Source organism: Piliocolobus tephrosceles, chromosome 6 (genome assembly GCF_002776525.5).
Source record: "Piliocolobus tephrosceles isolate RC106 chromosome 6, ASM277652v3, whole genome shotgun sequence".
NCBI lineage: Eukaryota > Metazoa > Chordata > Mammalia > Primates > Cercopithecidae > Piliocolobus > Piliocolobus tephrosceles.
The window spans coordinates 111667208-111689357 of NC_045439.1; the positions used below are offsets into that span (position 1 = coordinate 111667208).

General features: G+C 43.8%; 1 non-coding gene across 1 annotated transcript; it reads right to left on the reverse strand.

Annotated features, from left to right (window-relative positions):
* Positions 1–12793: 12793 nt before the first annotated feature.
* Positions 12794–12897, reverse strand: LOC111552953. The gene has a single exon (XR_002734782.1). It is a non-coding gene; the product is annotated as a U6 spliceosomal RNA (small nuclear RNA).
* Between the last annotated feature and the right edge of the window lie 9253 nt (positions 12898–22150).

Here is a 22150-nt window from a genome sequence, read left to right on the forward strand (position 1 = left end):
CGAGACGAGGTTTCACCAGGTTAGCCAAGATGGTCTCGATCTCCTGACCTCGTGATCTGCCTGCCTCAGCCTCCCAAAGTGCTGGAATTACAGGCGTGAGCCACCATGCCCGGCTAGCAGCCACTTCTTATCCAGAGATATCCCTGTAGCAGAGTTTTTCTCCCCATTGCCGAGATCAATCTAGCGAGATTATGAATACTTTTGGTCTTGCAAACACCCAGTTCTGCTGCCTGAGTCCTACTAGATTCAGTCCAGAGATTCTGAACCCCGGCTGTGCATCGAGAAAGACCATTATCACTTCTAGCTAAATTAACAATTTCTTAATATAATCTAATACCTAATCTGTATTCAGATTTTCCCAATTGTCTCCATAATGTCATTTTACAGCTTGTATGTTCAAACTAGAGTCCAACAAAGTCCACACACTGTTTGTTTTTTATTCTTAAGTCTCTTATAATAATAGAACAATCTTAAATACCCCCAGCCCCCCTACTTTTTCTTAATGCCATTGACTTGATGAAGAAACTAAGTCAGTTTGTCCTGTAGAATGTCCTACATTCTGGATTTGTCTGATGGTTTCCTTGTGATGACCTGGCCCTGTTCCTCTATTTCTTGTATTTCCTGTAAGCTGGTAGTTAGATCTAAATGGTTGCTTAGATTCAGGTTACACAATTTTGGTAAGAAATTTTATAGGTTATGCTGTGTCCTTCTTACTGAATTATATCAGGTGCACAAAATATCTGGTTGCTCTACTGATAGTGAGGCCAAGATTGATCAGTGCAGTCAAATGGTCACAGTCTGATGTCTCCCATTACAAAGTTGTGTTTCCCCCTTTGACCAGTAAATTAATCTGTGGACTGCCCTTTGGTCCTTTTATTTACCACCACCATGTGCCATGCTTACAACCTGGAAGATAAAAGGGAAAACTAACTAAATAAATAATTATATTTTCTTTTCTGGTTTGAATCAGTAGATTGAAATCATACAATGTTCTCTGATTGACTGGAGTGAAATTAGAATAATAGAATGAAATTTAGGAAATTCACAAATATTTGGAAATTAACTCCTACTTTTTTTTTTTTTAGACAGCGTTTTGCTCTTGTTGACCAGGCTGGAGTGCAATGGCGCGATCTCGGCTCACCGCAACCTCCGCCTCCTGGATTCAAGAGATTCTCCTGCCTCAGCCTCCCGAGTAGCTGGGACTACAAGCTCCCGCCACCACGCCTGGCTAATTTCTGTTAGTTTTAGTAGAAACCGAGTTTCACCATGTTGGCCAGGCTGGCCTCGAACTCCTGACTTCAGGTGATCCACCTGCCTCAGCCTCCCAAAGTGCTGGGATTACACGCGTGAGCCTCCGCTCCTGGCCTAACTCCTACATTTCTAATTTTTAATTAAGCCAAGATTGAGGCCAGGCGCAGTGGCTCACACCTGTAATTCCAGCACTTTGGGAGGCCAAGGTGAGTGGATCACCTGAGGTCAGGAGTTCAAGACCAGCCTGACCAACATGATAAAACTCCATCTCTACTAAAAATACAAAAATTAGCTGGGTGTAGTGGCACATGCCTGTAGTCCTAGCTACTCAGGAGACTGAGGCAGGAGAATCACTTGAACTTGGGAGGCGGAGGTTACAATGACCCAAGATTGCACCACTGCATTCCAGCCTGGGGGACAGAGCAAGACTCTGTTTCGAAACAAACAGACAAATAAACAAGATTGTAAAAATTGGATGAGGCATGGTGGCTCACACTTGTAATCCCAGTACTTTGGGAAGGCTTGAGGCCAGGAGTTTGAGACCAACCTAGCCAACATGGCAAAACCCTGTCTCCACTAAAAATTAGCCAGGCATGTTAGCACACGCCTGTAATCCCAGCTACTTGAGAGGCTGAGGCATTAGAATCACTTGAACTCAGTAGGCAGAGGTTGTAGTAAGTGGAAGTCGCACCACTGCACTCCTGCTTGGGCAACAGAGCGAGACTGTCTAAAAATAAAAAAATAAAAATAAAAGATGTTCTAACCCAGCTTTATGATTGGACTCTCTCCTCCAAACTTGCTTCTCCACCAGTATTCCTGATGCAGAGACTGGGTCTCTAGTCCTGCAAGCCAGAAACCAGGCAGCATCCTGCCACCTCCTTCTTCTTCATTCTCACCCTTTCTTAGCCAATTGATCACCAGTCCTCAAAATTTTATCCTCTAGCATATATCAGACTTGTTCACTTTTTTTATCTCCCTGGTCTGGGCTGCTGTCATCTCTCACCAGGGATATTACAGTTCTTATAGTCTTGCCCACCTCGTGCTTGTTCTCCACATTGTAGACAGAGAAATCTTTGCCAAGCTCAGAGCTCATCCTGTGTACAATCCTTCAATTGCTTTGCATTTTAGCATAAAGATTAAGATCTTCAATGAGGTCTGCAGGGGCTAATCCAGAACTCCTTCCTCCCAGCTCCTATACCCTCTTGCTTTCTGTGCTACAGCTGCTATAGCAACACTGACTGTTCCTCAAATGTCTTGTGCTCTTTCCTGGCACAGGACCTTTGCACTCATTGTTCCCACTGCTGCCAATGCTCTTATGCAGCCTGTTTGCTCAGCTAGCTTCTACATTTCACTCAGATCTCAAACCCAGAATCATTTTCTCAGAGATATTGTCCTTAATCTCTCAGACCAGGACAGGTCTCTCCCGTGGTGTGTGCTGTCAGCATCATGTGTCTTCCCTTCTTATCACAGTATGGATTAATTTTTTTGTGATCAGTGGATTAATGCTTATCTCCCCCACTAGATTGCTCACCCACTGAAGGATGCGACTGTGCCTCTTTTGCTCACCACTCTCCTTGTGCCTAGCACTTTAGCTGGCATGTAGTAGGAGCACTCTCTCTCTCTCTCTCTCTGTGTGTGTATATATATATTATATATATATATCTATAAATAATATATTATATATATAATTTAAATGTTATGTTAAATGTTAAGTTTAAAAAACATGATGAAGGGCCAGGCGTGATAGCTCATGCCTGTAAGCCCAGCACTTTGGGAGGCCAAAACAGGCAGATCACTTGAGGTCAGGAGTTCCAGACCAGCCTGGCCGAGATGGTGAAACCCCATCTCTACTAAAAATACAAAAGATAGCTGCGTGTGGTGGCGGGCTCTTGTAATCCCAGCTACTCAGGAGGCTGAGGCAGGAGAATCACCTGAACCCAAGAGGTAGAGGTTGCAGTGAGCCAAGATCATGCCACTGCACTCCAGCCTGGGCAACAGAGCGAGACTCCATCTCAAATAAATAAATAAATAAATATTAATGTGGAGTAAAATTCTTATTTATATATCATTTCCACGTATTTTTAAGAAGCAGGATTATTCAGTGTTGTCTTGTTTCCTGCTTTTGACTGAACATTATATGCAAAAATGTATACCATATATAGGCAAAAGATGTATGTGCAGAGAAAAAGGTTGAACGACAATGTTACTGGTGATTGCTTTTGGTAGATAGGATTTCAGAGGAATTTTATTTCTTCTTCAGACTTTCCATATATTCCAAATATTTTTACAGTGAGCACATATGTTTTTATAATTAGGAGACAGCTATGATTAAGAACTTACACTTTGGTGTTAGCTAGATTTGAGTTCCAGTCTCAGCTCTACCTCGGCTGTGTATTAGCTGACTGACCTGGGCAAGTTCCTTAACCTCCCCTAAGGCTCAGAAGAATACCTACCCACAAGGTTGTTGCAAGAAACAAATGACACAATACATAGAAATCACTTAGCACCATTTCTGGCATATCATTAGTAGTAGCTCTTATTATAGATTTTGATCTGATTAAAATAATGTTACTTTTAGGCAACTCTGGGCTCACTGCCTATGGGTTAGTCCTGCTCCACAAGGAGCAGTCACTCTAAAAAAAAAATAAGTCAATCAAAATTAAAACAAATAAATAGACTGGGTGCAGCGGCTCACGCCTATAATCCCAGCACTTTGGGAAGCCAAGGTGGGTGGATCACTTGAGGTCAGGAGTTCGAGACCAGCCTGGCCAACATGGTGAAACCCCATCTAAACTGAAAATACAAAAATTAGCTGGGCGTTGTGGCAGGCGCCTGTAATCCCATTTACTTGGGAGACTGAGGCAGGAGAATTGCTTGAACTCAGGAGGCGGAGATTGCAATGAGCCGAGGTTGCACCACTGCACTGCAGGCTGGGCCACAGAGCGAGATTCCATCTCAAAAAATAATAACAATAATAAACTAAATAAATAAATAAAACAAATAAATAAATGTATTACTTTAAATTTTTAAAATAGCCTTTCTTTGGGAAAGAAAAAAAATGAAAATAAAGTTCATATCTAGTTTCAATTATATTTTCACAAAGAAAAAATATACAGAATGTTGACATTACTGGACCTGAAGGACCAACTGTAAGAAGCAAGGTAATTGAAATTCAGGAAATTAATTCCTGAGTCACTTTCTAAAAATAAACCCAAACAACAACCACAATGAACACCTAACATTGCCAACCTAGAGAGAGGTGAGAAAGCAAACACTGAATGGATTCATACCCTGAAGTACAGCTGCAATAGCAGAGCCCCTCACAAATCTTCAATACGGTGATAGCCAGCAGCAAACAACGTAGCCAAACTGATTTGACTTGTGTCAAAAGCACAGTGGGCAGCAGTGGGATCTGGACAACCCTCTAGTTGATGAACACAGGCTTAGAGGACTTCAGCTTCTCCATAGCAAACGGGCAAATTTGTTCTGAAACCCAGTTGATAACTTTGTAAATTATCTGGGATTGACATGTCGTGTTCCAGTTAGGACATGTGGAGTGAGACAGACCAGCTTTGTTACTGTATTTGTTAGGTTTTCTCTGGTGGAAAGACTCCAGTGGAATCCCAGCTCCACCACTTACCAGCTTTGTGACTTTGGCTGAAAACCACTCCTGGGCTTCGTTTTCTCATTTGTAGATGGGGATGATAATTCCTCCCTCACCAGGAGGCTGTGCAGATGGAATGTGATAACATATGTGAGAGTCTAGACCAGAGCCTGACAACTGGCAGGACTGACATGTTACTCCCCACGTCCTAGGATGACCCAACCCAAGAGATACAAGTAACTGAACTGTGCCTGTACCTGAGCAGTTACGGCAGTGAGAGTCACGGCCAGCTTCATCTGTGGGGCCTGTACCCTGCAAACAGGCTTCTGTGCAAGTGGTGGAGGCTTCAGGGAGGGGATAGAGGCAGCCTCTGCCTTCAGGAAGCAGCATCACTCACCAGCCCTTTCACCCACTAGACTGTTAATGGAGGTTTTAAATAGAAAATGACGTGATCTTCTTTCTTGAATGATTATACAGCTAAAGTTTCTAAATATAAACTTAAACTATGATACCCCCTACATACACACACACACAGTCCTTATGTCAGAGTGGTGACTGTCCACCCGTCACGGCTTTTTCACAACTTTTTATTTTGAAAAATTTCAAAGATAGAAAAGTTGTAAGTAGTACAGTGGACACCATATGTCACCAGATGTTCACTCAGATTTATCAATTAAATTTTACTGCATTTACATTCTATTTTTAAAAAATCGTTTGCTGAACCATTTAAGAGTTAACTATAGACACTGTGACACTTCACCCAAAAATACTTCGGCATGTATCTCTTAAGAATAAAAATATTCATCCTATGTAACTATAAAATAAGTATCTCACTCAGGAAATTTTACATTAATACAATAGTAGTATTGAAAATACAGTTCATATTCAGAATTTCCCAGTTATTCCAATAATACCCTTTGTAGGTTTTTAATATACAGGATCCAGAAGAAAAAAGGAAAGGTCGGGCGCCATGGCTCAAGCCTGTAATCCCAGCACTTTGGGAGGCTGAGACGGGCGGATCACGAGGTCAGGAGATCGAGACCATCCTGGCTAACATGGTGAAACCCCGTCTCTACTAAAAAATACAAAAAACTAGCTGGGCAAGGTGGCGGGCACCTGTGGTCCCAGCTACTTGGGAGGCTGAGGCAGGAGAATGGCGTAAACCCGGGAGGCGGAGCTTGCAGTGAGCTGAGATCCGGCCACTGCACTCCAGCCTGGGTGACAGAGCAAGACTCCTTCTCAAAAAAAAAAAAAAAAAAGAAAAGAAAAAAGGAAAAAAAATCACACATTTCATTTAATTGTCATGTCTTATCCAGTCGATTTCTGAAATTCAGCCCTTTCCTTTTTGGAGCTAGAGCTATTGTTTTCCCATTAATTTTATCCACTTCAGTGGGTCTTATAACTAAACGCAAGCCCCAGTAATTTTACTTCTTCACTTTTGATCCATGTACTTAAAAAAAGTGACTTAATGAATATAATCCCACCATTTCTCAGTTCTTAGCTTTAAACAATATTTGAATAGAATTGTAATGTTAACAGCATGTGCACAATGACAGATCTGGGCAGGGAAGGTGGAGGCATTCAGCTAAGGGCACATTCAAGTCACAGTAATGACCGAATATTCAGGTAACAAACTGTGGTTGGAGATGAGACCTGAATCTCTCCCTAGGTAAGGTAAAGAAGGATATACAAAGAGTGAGAGGAGAAGCCACAAATGGATAACTTTTCCCAGGGGAGAGAATATTTTGCGAGAAGAACCTTCTGAATGTTGGGAGATTTCCAGGCCAGAAAAGAAGCAGCAGGGTATGCTGGAGATCCAGAAAAACCAGGGTAGTGGGGTGTCCTCGGAGGCAAGGAAGGAATGGAGTGCACAGATAATGAGGAATAGACAACGAATTTCATCCCTGAGCTGCTTATGGTTTTTAATTCAAGATGTGAATTAGGTCAGGTGCCACGGCTCACGCCTGTAATCCCAACACCTTGGGAGGCTGAGGCGGGTGGATCACATGAGGTCAGGAGTTCAAGACCAGCCTGGCCAACATGGTGAAACCCCATGGTATATGCCTGTAATCTCAGCTACTTGGGAGGCTCATGTAGGAGAATTGCTTGAACCCAGGAGACGGAGGCTGCAGTGAGCCAGTGAGCCAAGATTGTGCCATTGCACTCCAGCCTGGGCAACAAGAGCGAAACTCTGACAAAAAAAAAAAAAAGAAAAGAAAAAAAAAAGATGTGAATTAATTATCAAGACGAGGCCAGGAGAGGGGCACTGGGGCCCAGCGCTATGCTAGCTGGAGTCAGATCAGATAACCTTCTGGAGAGGCAGGGTGGAGGCCAGGCCAGAAGCTTCAAGCACCAGACCTCAGATCTCCTGAGGCAAGACTCCTTTAGGTAAGCAAACAGGAATAGGCACTGGGAACTGCAGAGAGGGAGAAACTCAAGCATAATCATCAGGAAGAGAAGTTGCTGAGGAGCACATGAAGGGACAAACTGGAGGACAAAAGCCAATTCGGTTGGGATGACCAGGGAACAAATGGAAAGAATCTGTGTCCTTGACAACACTGAACCACTGAGTTAACCAACTGCAAAACCGCCCCACTGCTGTACTACTTCTTGTTATGTAAAATAATAAATGTCTGTATTGTTTTAAAAAAAGGCAAACTAAATCAATAAATTAAGAAACTCCCAAAAAAGCACAGTTTTAAAAAAAAAGTCTTAAGAGCCAAGAAAGGGCCGGGCGCGGTGGCTCAAGCCTGTACTCCCAGCACTTTGGGAGGCCGAGACGGGCGGATCACAAGGTCAGGCGATCGAGACCATCCTGGCTAACACGGTGAAACCCCGTCTCTACTAAAAAATACAAAAAAGTAGCCGGGCGAGGTGGCGGGCGCCTGTAGTCCCAGCTACTCGGGAGGCTGAGGCAGGAGAATGGCGTAAACCCAGGAGGCGGAGCTTGCAGTGAGCTGAGATCCGGCCACTGCACTCCAGCCTGGGCGACAGAGCGAGACTCCGTCTCAAAAAAAAAAAAAAAAAAAAAAAGAGCCAAGAAAATGAAGTAAAAATATCAAATAGGTGAACATAATGTAGTTACAATAATTATAGCAAATCTACTCAACTTGTTGAGCAGATCTTAAATGTATAATTAGATTTAAATGTTGATAAAGAACAAGGCTGTCAGTGAATAATTTGATTTTTAAAAGATCAGATAAAAAAACAGAAAGGCAGGCAAAAGGAAAATCTGGCCGGACACAGTGGCTCACGCCTGTAATCCCAACACTTTGGGAAGCCAAGGCAGGTGGATCACCTGAGGTCAGGAGTTCGAGACCAGACTGGCCAACATGGTGAAACCCTGTCTCTACTAAAAACACAAAAATTAGCCAGGCATGGTGGCAGGTGTCTGTACTACCAGCAACTTGGGAGGTTGACACAGGAGAATCGCTTGAACCTGGAGGCAGAGGTTGCAGTGAGCTGAGATCCTGCCACTGCACTCCAGCCTGGGCAACAGAGCAAGACTCTGTCTCAAAAAAAAGAGAGAAAATGTATATAACTCTCAGTTTCTTAAGACACATGAATACACACACACACACACACACACACACACACGGTCATGTATTACTTAACCATGGAGAATACATTCCGAGTAAAGCGTTAGGCAATTTCATCATTGTGCGCGCATCATCAAGTGTACTTACCACAAACCTAGATGGTATGGCTACTACACACCTAGGCTATACAGTGCAGCTGATTGCTCCTAGGCCGCAAACCTGTGCACCATGTTACTGTAGTAAATACTGTAGGCAGTGGTCACACAATGGTATTTGCGTATCTAAACATATCTAAAAACAGAAAAAGTGCAGTAAAAATATGGTGTTATAATCTATTTATTTATTTATTTTAGAGACGGAGTCTCACTCTGCTGCCCAGGCTGGAGTGCAGTGGCGTGATCTCGGCTCGGTGCAACCTCCGCCTCCCAGGTTCAAGCGATTCTCCTGCCTCCCGAGTAGCTGGGATTATAGGCATGCGCCACCACACCAAGCTAATTTTTGTATTTTTAGTAGAGATGGGGTTTCACCATGTTGGCCAGGCTGGTCTCAAAATTCTGACCTCAGGTGATCCGCCCACCTCGGCCTCCCAAAGTGCTGGGATTACAGGCGTGAGGCACTGAGCCCAGCCTATGGTGTTATAATCTTATGGGACCACTGTTGTATATGTGGTTTGTGGTTCACGGAAATGTTATATGGTGCATGCCACTATATACACACACACACACGCACACACACATGCACACACATGTGCACACACGCACACACACATGCACATATAAGTATATAGCTCTATATATGTATATACACATATATGGGCATATGTGTGTATATATGTATGTATGTATGTATAGTATACACAATTTGCCCCATGAAGGAGGCACTGATGAATATGGAGGCATTCCTGATTATTCAGGTGGTGTGAGCAAGGGAAAGTAGAGTACTAACTGCTGATGGTTGAAAAGAGGTTTGAGGTGCTCTTGCCAATTAACAAGATATTTTTTGCCTGAATAACTAGAATGAGTAGTGCATTCACAATACATGGTATTAATATGGTTTGAAAGCAATGTGAGTACGTCATAGCAGAGGGGGACGTGGCATGCAGTCTCTATTGTCTTGTGTCTCTGTGGTAAACTCTTCTCAGTAGATACTGAATAATCAGGGTGAGATTATTAACCCCTTCTTCATCTCTGTGAAATTAACCCCACAGCACTGCAGTTTACCAGTACAAACCTTACTGTAGAGTTGTTTATAGGATTGTGAATAAATTCATCGAGTTCTAATTTGCAAGTCAAACTCTAAAATTTTCAATCTTTTTGCCTTCAATTTAGTTTGAAAACAGTCTGTTCCCGAGTTATGACAAAGGAAGGGAGAAGTATATTTTCACCCTCAAACTGAGAGAATAACTGTTTAAATGAAATACCCATATTCCACTTAGAGACTGTAGCATTGACCACTTTCCTGTTCTTACGCCTCCTAATTCTTAAGTGGGAGTTGTGGGGACTTTAACAGCTGCACATTTCCAACACAGTCCTCCCTAAATGGTGTCAAATGACTGGGAATGAAGTTTTGGTAACTCTGGATGATTTATGCAGCCACTTAGTCATCGTTGTTCCATCAGGGGAAACAATGAGAGGCTTTTGTTTGTGTTTCTGTGTGTAGGGTGTGAGGGACAAAGAGAAGCAAATATTCATAAAGTGAAATTTTGGTCCTCTTTTTTCCCTCTCAACAGCGGTCTTTATCTTCAAATTACTATAAATATAACATAAAAATAGAATATATACTGCATTGTGGCTTTTTCTACATTGTTTTCATGTATTTGCCTAGAAAGCTGCTTGTTTTCCTTCTCTCTCTCTTTTTTTTTTGAGATGGAATCTCTCTTGCTCTGTTGCCCAGGCTGGAGTGTAGTGGTGTGATCTAGGCTCACTGCAACCTCCGCCTCCTGGGTTCAAGAAATTCTGCTGCCGGCCGGGCGCGGTGGCTCAAGCCTGTACTCCCAGCACTTTGGGAGGCCGAGACGGGCGGATCACGAGGTCAGGAGTTCGAGACCATCCTGGCTAACACGGTGAAACCCCGTCTCTACTAAAAAATACAAAAAGTTAGCCAGGCGAGGTGGCGGGCGCCTGTAGTCCCAGCTACTCGGGAGGCTGAGGCAGGAGAATGGCATAAACCCGGGAGGCGGAGCTTGCAGTGAGCCGAGATCCAGCCACTGCACTCCAGCCCCGGCGACAGAGTGAGACTCTGTCTCAAAAAAAAAAAAAGAAAAAGAAATTCTCCTGCCTCAGCCTGCTGAGTAGCTGGGATTATAGGTGCGCGCCACCATGCCTGACTAATTTTTGGATTTTTAATTGAGACGGGGTTTCCCCATGTTGATCAGGCTGGTCTTGAACTCCTGACCTTGTGATCCACCCGCCTCGGCCTTCCAAAGTGCTGGGATTATAGGCGTCGGCCACCACACCTGGCCCCTTCTCTGTTTTTCAAAAAAAGGTAATGCATGAATACATTCTAACCATAAAATAATCAAACATTATGGAAGTACGAAGAATAAAAAGCCAGTCTCCCTTCATTGCCCTCACCCAACCTCCACCCCCACCATCAAGGCCCTACAAAAAAGATCTTTTTTTTCAAGAAAATAAAACCTCCATTGCCCTGGTTTTGGGCAGTTTCATAAGAACAGAAGACATATTGCAAGTAACAGGAAAATTCTAAAATATGGAAAATCAGAAATCACTGCAAATGGACCCCACTGTGGAGCATACCCCAGGCAAGCGCCAGGGAAAATTGTGGCAGTGTTTGAATGCAGGTCGAGGTAGCCCCTCTGAAGAAAAGGCACGTGGAGCCAAAAATATCTGGGTTTACTTATTTCTACCTCTGCCACTATCTAGCCAGCTATCCTTGGGCAACTTTAGTTTCCCTAGCCATAAGGTAGACATGGTCACAGAGGCATGAAATGAGATTGTGTGTACAAAACACCTGTCAAATGCCTGAATACTAGGTCTTCGGCAAATATTAGTTTTCCTCTGACCTCAGAAGAACTTTGCTGCATGTAAGGCACCTAACAGTTAATTCCTGGTAAAGTTCTAGTTATTTCTGGATGTTGGTGGGGAAATGATAATCCTATTTTGTACACTGGTTATAAAAGGTGAAAAAGAGCATGGTTTGCTGTCCTGCCAGACTGCTCAGAGCATGTCAGTGTTTTGCAGGGTTAATTAAAGGCTGATGTGAAAATAAGTCTCCACTACATTTGGGTTCCGGCAATGAATGTGGATTCAGACAAGAGTGTTGAGGATTAAGAAATCCTGGTAGCCCGGCGCGGTGGCTCACGCCTGTAATCCCTGCACTTTGGGAGGCCGAGACGGGCGGATCATGAGGTCAGGAGATCTAGACCATCCTGGCTAACACGGTGAAACCCCGTCTCCACTAAAAATACAAAAAATTAGCCGGGCGCAGTGGTGGGCGCCTAAAGTCCCAGCTACTCGGGAGGCTGAGGCAGGAAAATGGCGTGAACCCGGGAGGCGGAGCTTGCAGTGAGCCGAGATCACGCCACTGCACTCCAGCCTGGGGAACAGAGTGAGACTCTGCCTCAAAAAAAAAAGAAAAGAAAAGAAATCCTGGTAGGCCAGATGTGGTGGCTCACGCCTGTAAATCCTGGTAGGCCAGATGTGGTGGCTCACCCAAGGTGGGTGGATCGCTTGAGCCCAGGAGTTCAAGGCCAGCCTGGGTAATGGAGTTCAAGACCGGCCTGGGTAAGGTAGAGAAATCACCCCCCTGCCCAGTCTCTACAAACAATTTTTTAAAAATTAGCCAGGTGTGCTAGGGTGCACCTGTATTCCCAGCTACTCAGGAGGCTGAGGTGGGAGGATTGCCTGGGGCTGCAGTGAGCTATTATTTTGCCACTGCACTCGAACCTGGGTAACAGCAAGGCCCTGTCTCAAAAATAAAAATTAATAAAAGAAATCCTGGCCAGGCACAGTGGCTCATACCTGTAATCCCAGCACTTTGGGAGGCCAAAGTGGGCAGACCACCTGAGGTCAGGAGTTTGAGACCACCCTGGCTAACATCGTGAACCCCTGTCTCTACTAAAAATACAAAAATCAGCTGGGTGTGGTGGCATGTGCTTGTAGTCCCAGCTATTCAGGAGGCTGAGGCAGGAGAAGCGCTTGTCTTGGGAGGCAGAAGCTGCAGTGAGCCAAGATCACACCACTGCACTCCAGCCTGGGCAACAGAGGAAACTAAAAATAAAAAATAAAAAAAAAATAAAAATAAAACAAAGAAAGAAAGAAATCCTGATAATCATGGGTATATTATCTCCCAGAAACCTGTATCACTAGGTGACTCATTAAAAGAACAAATGTAATAATGGGGAACACAGATACAAGAACATCGGATTCTCATTATTATTTTAAATACGGAACATTTCACAAATGTGCATGTCAGCCTGGGCAGGGTCAGTGCTAATCTCTGTATTGTTCCAATTTTTAGTATACATGCTGTTAAAGTGAGCATGGATTATTGCTTTTAATAGGCTATTTTCTTTTCTTTTTGTTTTTCTTTTTTTCTGAGGCAGAGTTTCACTCTGTCACCCAAACTGGCATGCAGTGGCGCGATCTTAACTCGCTGCAACCTCTGCCTCCTGGGCTCAAGTGATCTTCCAGCCTCACCCTCCTGAGTAGCTCGGACTACAGGCACAAGACACCATGCTTGGCTAATTTTTGTATATTTTTTTTAGTAGAGACAGGGTTTTGCCATGTTACCCAGGCTGGTTCCTAACTCCTGAACTCAAAGCAAATCTGCCTGCCTTGTCCTCCCAAAGTTCTGGGATTACAGATGTGAGCTACCATTAATAGACTATTGTCTAGAGCAGTTCTAGGTTCATAGCAATGTTAAGTTGAAAGTACAGAGATGGCCATGTGCGGTGGCTCATGCCTCGGCTGGTAGATCACTTGAGGTCAGGAGTTCGAGACCAGTCTGGCCAAAACAGTGAAACCCCATCTCTACTAAAAATACAAAACTTAGCCAGCTGCGGTGGTTCACGCCTGTAATCCCAGCTACTCAGAAGGCTGAAGCAGGAGAATCACTTGAACCCAGGAAGCGGAGGTTGCAGTGAGCCGAGACATTGCACCCCAGCCTGGACAACAAAGTGAGACCCTGTCACACATACACACAAAGAAGTACAGAGATAACCCATATACTCCTTTCCTAGACATACATGCATAGCCCTCCCCCCAGCAACATCCTGCACCAAAGCAGTACCTTTGTTACAATTGACGAACCTATATTGACACATCATTATCATAAACTATGAAAGTTCATAGTGGCCGGGCTCGGTGGCTCAAGCCTATAATCCCAGCACTTTGGGAGGCCGAGACGGGCGGATCACGAGGTCAGGAGATCGAGACCATCCTGGCTAACATGGTGAAACCCCGTCTCTACTAAAAATACAAAAAAAAATTAGCCGGGCGAGGTGGCCGGCGCCTGTGGTCCCAGCTACTCGGGAGGCTGAGGCAGGAGAATGGCGTGAACCCAGGAGGCGGAGGTTGCAGTGAGCTGAGATCCAGCCACTGCACTCCAGCCTGGGTGACAGAGCAAGACTCCGTCTCAAAAAAAAAAAAAAAGAAAGTTCATAGTATCACTAGGAGAATCACTTGAACCTGGGAGGTGGAGGTTGCAATGAGCCAAGATCGCACCACTGCACTCCAGCCTGGGTGACAGAGCAAGACTCTGTCTCAAAAAAAAAAAGTTAACTCTTAGTTTTGTACATTCTATAGGTTTTAACAAATGTATAATGACATGTATTCATGTATTCATCATCATAGTATCATACAGTGTAGTTTCACTGCCCTAAAAACCCTCTAGGCTCTGATTATTCATCACTTATTTTTCCCCAACCCCTGTATGTCTGGTTTTTCCTTTTGTCTTTTTAATTTTGTTTAAATTTTTATTTATTTTTAGTATTGAAACATTTTCGGCCGGGCGCAGTGGCTCACGCCTGTAATCACAACACTTTGGGAGGCTGAGATGGGTGGATCACCTGAGGTCAGAAGTTCAAGACCAGCCTGACCAACATGGTGAAACCCTGTCTCTACTAAGAATACAAAATTAGAAACATTAGCCAGGCATGGTCTCGGGCACCTGTAATCCCAGCTACTTGGGAGTCTGAGGCAAGAGAATCCCTTGAACTCGGGAGGCGGAGGTTGCAGTGAGCTGAGACCATGCCATTGCACTCCAGCCTGGGCAACAAGAGTGAAACTCCATCTGAAAAAAAAAAATTTTTTTTCTTTCTTTCTTTCGCTTTTTTAGAGACAGTCTCACTAGGTTGCCCAGGCTGATCTCAAATTCCTGGGCCTAAGTGATCCTCCTGCCTCAGCCTACCAAGTAGCTGGGACTATAGGCACACACTACTATGCCTGGCCGCCTTTTCTAGAATGTCATATAATTGGAAACATACAATAGGTAGCCTTTTCAGATTGGCTTCTTTCACTTAGTAATATGTATAAGGTGCCTCCATATCTTTTCATGGCTTGATAACTCATTTATTTTCAGTGCTGAATAGTATTCCACTATCTGGATGTACCACAGTTTATCCATTCACCTACTAAGGACATTTTCATATTGCTTCCATGTTTTGATCATTATGGACAAAGCTGCTATAAACATTGATGTGCAGGTTTTTGTGGGGACATAAGTGTTCAGCTTATTTGGTAAATACCTATGAACGGCCGGGCGCGGTGGCTCAAGCCTGTAATCCCAGCACTTTGGGAGGCCAAGACGGGTGGATCACGAGGTCAGGAGATCGAGACCATCCTGGTCTACACGGTGAAACCCCGTCTCTACTATAAAATACAAAAAACTAGCCGGGCGAGATGGCGGGCGCCTGTAGTCCCAGCTACTCGGGAGGCTGAGGCAGGAGAATGGCGTAAACCTGGGAGGCGGAGCTTGCAGTGAGCCGAGATCGCGCCACTGCACTCCAGCCTGGGCGACAGAGGGAGACTCCTCCGTCTCAAAAAAAAAAAAAAAAAATACCTACGAACACAATTGCTGTATCTTGTGGTAAGATGTTGAGTTTTGTAAGAAACAGCCAAACTGTTTTCCAAAGGGGCTGTATCATTTGGCATTCCCAACAGCAATGAATGAGAGTTCCTGTTGTTCCACATCCTCACCAGCATTTGGTGGTGTCAGTGTTGTGAATTTTTGTCATTCTAATAGGTATATGGTCCTATCTCATTGTTGTTTTAATTTGCGTATCTCTAGTGACATATGAAAATCTTTTCATATGCTTATTTGCCATCTGTATATTTTCTTTGGTGAGTTTGTTCTGATCTTTTGCCCATTATTTAATCAGGTTATTTTTCTTATTCTTGTGTTTTAAGAGGTCTTTATATATTTTGAATAACAGTCATTTATTAGATTAGTCTTTTGCAAATATTTTTTCCCGGTCTGTGGCTCATCTTCTCATTCTCTTGAAATTATTTTAAAATTATTTGTAACTGTTGATTAACATGGCTATTTGGGAGTTCAGAAGCCTCAGTTTTCATTACCAAGAAAATGTTCTACAGTCATTCAACAGGCGAGCTCATAATAAGCTGAAAGTATCGGCCGGGCAGGGTGGCTCACACCTGTTAATCTCCGCACTTTGGGAGGCCGAGGCGGGTGGATCACTTGAGGTCAGGAGTCCGAAACCAGCCTGGCCAACATGGAGAAACCCGGTCTCTACTAAGAATACAAAAATTAGCTGGGAGTGGGGGCGGGCACCGGTAATGCCAGCTGCTCGGGAGGAGAATTGCTTGAACCTGGGAGGCAGAGGTGGCACTCCAGCCTGAGCTACAGAGCGAGACTCAGTCTAATAATAATAATAATAATAATAATAATAATAATAATAATAATAATAGTAATAATAAGCTGAAAGTACTTTTCTGGAGATAAAGATTAAGGCACTGACCCCCGACTTCTGGAGGGATCAACTTGCATTTTCTGCAGTCTATAAAGCCTAGAGTGCCCTCTGCTGGTTACCTTCTGAAAACCAGGCAGTCGATGGTTTCAACTCATTTATTTTTGAAAAAACATCATAAATAATAATCCTTAATCTCCTGTGATTTCTTTATCAAGTGACCTTCTGAAGGCTTATCTCAAAGAGAGAAAAATGACTATTCTTGTTTGTTTGTTTGTTTGTTTTTGTTTTGAGATGGAGTCTCGCTCTGTCGCCCAGACTGGAGTGCAGTGCCACGATCTCGGCTCACTGCGAGCTCCGCCTTCCGGGTTCACGCCATTCTCCTGCTTCAGCCTCCCGAGTAGCTGGGACTACAGGCGCCCGCAACCACGCCCGGCTAATTTTTTTTTTTTTTTTTTTTTTTTTGTATTTTAGTAGAGACGGGTTTTCACCATGTTAGCCAGGATAGTCTCGATCTCCTGACCCCGTGATCCGCCTGTCTCGGCCTCCCAAAGCGCTGGGATTACAGGCATGAGCCACCGCGCCCGGCCGAAAAATGACTATTCTTTAGTAACAACTTGATTCCTTAGTCAGAAGTGTCTTATTCCACCCCACCAGCCTGTGGAAAAAGAAAAAGAAAAAAAAGTGTGTCTGCTACATCTGCAGCATGTGTAGAATTTTTTTAAGTGTGCCTAAGATACATTTTATCTTATTTTATTTTATTTACTTTTTAGAGACAGAGATTTGCTTTGTTGCCCAGGATGGTGTGCAGTGGTGCAATCATAGCTCACTACAGCCTCCATCTCCTGGGCTAAAGGTATCCTCCCACCTAACCCTCCCAAAATCCTGGGAATACAGGTGTGAGCCACTGTGCCTGGCCAGATACCATCTGAAATGTGATAAATATGTCTGTTGGTTCCCAAAATCTAAAGTAATTAGCATTTTAGATGAATAAATTAAAGTAGCCCAGCCCAGGCATGGTGGCTCACACCTGTAATCCCAGTGCTTTGGAAGGCAGAGGTAGGAGGATCACTTGAGCCCAGGAGTCCAAGACCAGCCTGGGCAACATAGTGATACCTCGTGTCTACTAAAAATTTAAAAATTAACCGGTTTGGCTCTGTGTCCCCACCCAAATCTCATCTCCATGTGTCGAGGAAGGGAGGTGATTGGATCAAAGGGGCAGTTTTCCCCATGCTCTTCTTGTGATAGTGAGTTCTCAAGAGATCTGATGATTTTCTAAGTGTTTGGAAGTTCCTCTTCCTTCTCTCTCCTGCCACATTATGAAGAAGGTACCTTATTTCCCCTTCGCCTTCTGCCATGCTTGTAAGTTTCTTGAGGCTTCCCCAGACATGCAGAACTCTGAGTAAATTAAACTTCTTTCCTTTATAAATTACCCAGCCTTGGGTACTATCTTTATAGCAGTGTGAAAACAGACTAGTACATGCACACATTAGCCAGGCACAGTGGCTTGCCCCTGTAATCTCAGCTACTTGGGAGGCCAAGGCAGGAGGATTGCTTGAAGCTAGGAGTTCAAGGTCAGGCTGGGCAATATAGCAAGACCCCCATCTCTAAAAAATTAAACACACACACACACACAAATGTCCCATAGCTCATGGGACATGGGAATGAGTGATATGACTCATTCAAGAAATTTTTGTTTTGTTTTGTTTTTGGGTTTTTTTAATTACTTATTTTATTTATTGTTATTATTATTATTATTTTTGACAGGGTCTCACTCTTGTCGCCCAGGCTGGAGTGCAGTGGTACAATTATGGCTCACTGCAACCTTGACTTCCTGGGCTCAGGTGATTCTGCCACGTCTGCCTCTCACGTAGCTGGAAGCACAGGTGCACACAACTACCCTTGGCTAATTTTTAAAATTTTTGTAGAGATGGAGTCTTGTTATGTTGCCAGGGCTGGTCTTGACCTCCTGGGCTCCAGTGATCCTCCTGCCATGGCCTCCCAAAGTGCTGGGATTACAGACATGAGACACTGCAACCAGCCATAGACCTGCATTTAGAAACAACTCTACCTGAGGCCAGGCATGATGGCTCATGCCTGTAATCCCAGCACTCTGAGAGGATGAGGTGAGAGGATCACTTGAGGTTGGGAGTTTAAGACCAACCTGGCCAGCGTGGTAAAACTCTGTTTCTACTGAAAACACAAAAATTAACTGGGCGTGGTTGTTCATACCTGTAGTCCCAGCTACTCAGGAGGCTGAGGCAGGAGAATTGCTTGAACCCAGGAGGCAGAGGTTGCAGTGAGCCAAGATCAAACCACTGTACTCCAGCCTGAGTGACAGAGCAAGACTCCCATCTCAAAAAAAAAAAAAAGTATACATATATAAAATATATATATATATATATATGGCCAGGCACGGTGGCTCATGCCTGTAATCCTAGCACTTTGGGAGGCCAAGGTGGGCGGATCATGAGATCAGGAGATCGAGACCATCCTGGCTAACATGGTGAAACGCTGTCTCTACTAAAAATACAAAAAAATTAGCCGGGCGTGGTGGAGGGCGCCTGTAGTCCCAGCTGCTGGGGAGGCTGAGACAGTAGAATGGCGTGAACCCGGGAGGCAGAGCTTGCAGTGTGCCGAGATCGTGCCACTACACTCCAGCCTGGGTAACAGAGAGAGACTCTGTCTCAAAAAAAAAAAAAAAAAGTATCTATATTTAAAAGTATATATATATAAAAGTATATATATACATATATGTATATATAAGACATCGGCAACATTGACTGATTTTACTTATTTATTTATTTATTTATTATATATTTTTTAATACAGAGACAGGATCTTGCTATGTTGCCCAGGCTGATCTTGATTCTGGCCTAAAGTTGTCCTCCTGCCTTGGCCTCCCAAAGTGCTAGGGATTACAGGTGTGAGCCACTGCCCCAGCTCATAATCTGATTCTAAAGAGACAATTGATTTACTAAACTGAAATTTATTTTTTAATTAATTTTTAAAAAAATTTTTTAAGACGGATGGAGTTTTGCTCTTTTGCTCAGGCTGGAGTGCGGTGGCATGATCTCAGCTCACTGCAACCTCCACCTCCTGGTTCAAGCGATTCTCTTGCCTCAGCCTCCCAAGTAGCTGGGATTACAGGCACCCACCACCACACCCGCCTAATTTTTTTGTATTTTTAGTAGAGATGGGGTTTTGCCATGTTGACTAGGCTGGTCTTGAACGCCTGACCTCAGGTGATCTGCCTGCCTTGGCCTCCCAAAGTGCTGGGATTACAAAAGTGAGCCAAATAAATCTTCACAGAGTTAAAGAGAGACAACACAATGCAACAAAGAGAGGAAGGGGGTTTGAAACTGGGAGACTTCAGTTTGAATTCCAGATCAGTAGTTTACCCCAGGGCCTCATTTTTCTCATCTCTAAAATGAAGGTTTTGATTTTTAAACTTTTTATTTTATTTATTTTTTTTGAGACAGAGTCTTGCTCTGTTGCCCAGGCTGGAGTGCAGTGGCTCAATGGCATTTCTATTTTAAAGACTACTGTGCAGTTATTTAGCAACAATATTAGCAAAATGACTTTTTCTTCAAGATACAGAGAAATGTGCCGTAGAGGACCTAAACAAAAAGTAGATACACTCTCTGCTTCCGTGATATGCTTTTATTGTTCTCATTTTAAAATTCTGGGCCAGGTGCAGTGGCTCAAGCCTGTAATTCTAGCACTTTGGGAGGCCGAGACGGGTGGATCACGAGGTCAGGAGATCGAGACCATCCTGGCTAACATGGTGAAACCCCATCTCTACTAAAAAAATAAAAATACAAAAAGCTAGCCGGGCGAGGTGGCGGGCGCCTGTAGTCCCAGCTACTTGGGAGGCTGAGGCAGGAGCATGGCGTGAACCCGGGAGGCGGAGCTTGCAGTGAGCTGAGATCCAGCCACTGCACTCCAGCCTGGGCGATAGAGCGAGACTCCGTCCCAAAAAAAATAAAAAATATAAAAAATATAAAAATTCTGAAATGAGTATGTAACTTATGGTTGGTGTGAACATTTAACATCCTGCCTTTTTTGTTTCTCCCAAATGCTGTTGGTGCATTTTTAAATTGCAGAAACATGTGATGTCAAAATTGTGGCCCATGTCTCTTACTTCCCCATAGTCTGTTAGAGAATATGATGACTCTGACAATAAATATGTTTCATAAAGCTGGGCTTACATCCTGTTGTCATTCAGGAACTTGCTGGCTTGCTGCCATACAGATACATTTATCAAATGCATCTGCAGAGTTAAGCATTTTTATTTTTGAGAGCTTAAAGTACTTTAGAAACTCTGGTTTCTATTCTGTAGTGAATAGGGGTATAACAAGAAATCTCTTACATGGCAAAGAAAATACCATTTATTTTCCTGGAAAAAGGTATTTTTTTCTCTTCATGTAATAACTTAAACATATTAGCTTAAGGATTGTTGTCATTGTCTTCCTCACCACTGCCATCATCATGGTGTACATTTAGCAGGGGAAGAAAAAAATCAAAACTGATCCCGGTGCTAGTTAGAACTATTTTCGTTTAGGAGCACATTTTAAAAATTAATTATAAAAATGGGGCCCTTTGGGAGTAAGTTTGATGGCTCGGGGCAAGTAAAGAAAGAGCTAAGCTACTCTATAAGAAATAAATTAGAATCTGAGGGATTGAGACAAGTAAGTTACCCAGGTGAGGAGGCACTGGGGCTGCAATCCGGCCGTGTGTTGTGAGGCCTCCCAAATGTAGTGCTCATTATTTTTTTCTTTTGAGACAGAACCTTGCTCTGTCGCCCAGCCACTGCAACCTCCGCCTCCCGGGTTCAAGCAACTCTCCTGCCTCAAGTAGCTGAGATTACAGCCGCCTGCCACCACACCAGACTAATATTTGCATTTTTAGTAGAGACAGTTTCGCCATGTTGTCCAGGCTGGTCTCGAACTCCTGACCTCAGGTGATCCGTTTGCCTCAGCCTCCTAAAGTACTGGGATTACAGGCATGAGCCACAGTGCCCAGCCTAGGGTGCCTTTTTCTAAACGTCCACAAAGGCACTATAAAGACCAGTAGTGACCCTAAGAGGGACCCAGCACAATGCCTAGAGGCTACAGCCTGAATGGAAGAGACACAGAATGATTTCTCCATAAATGGGAATGGACCAGGAATTTTTAAGTTAAGAAATGTTAAAATCCAAATTAGGTCAGTCTGCCCCAGAATGTCATCCCCTTCTGCGGCTCTCTTCCTTCAATAATAATATAGTCTGGATGAGTGGTGCTTCACAGAGAAGAGATTGAGGCAGTCTCCAGTGCCAGTGAGAGGACAAGGTGAGGAAAGGAGAGGAGAGACACGGAGCACTAGAGCTCTAGCATTGCTGGAAGCAAGATTTCAGAAACAGAATGCGGAGAGGAAACTAAACCCCAGCGTATCCTCTGGGAAAACGGGACAGGTATTTGAACCAAATGTTATTTGAGTTCCAAAGGACTTGGGAACCTCTATGAAGCTGACATATGTATTACACATGTATAAATATAATTTTAAATCATTTGAAGAAGTAAGGTCTGAGAGATTAACTGACTTGCTCAGGGAAAAAGTAACGTATCTGTAACTGGAATATGGCTCCTGGGACTTCTGCTTTCTGCCGTAATGGAGCAAGAGAAATGAAATTTGCTATCGCGGCTGCGTGCGGTGTCTCACACCTGTAATCCTAACACTTTGGCCGAGGTAGGCCAATCATCTGAGGTCAGGAGTTTGAGACCAGCCTGGTCAATATGGCAAAACCCGTCTCTACTAACAATGCAAAAATTAGCCGGGCATGGTAGTGGGCGCCTATAATCCCAGCTACTAGGGAGGCTGAGGTGGGAGAAT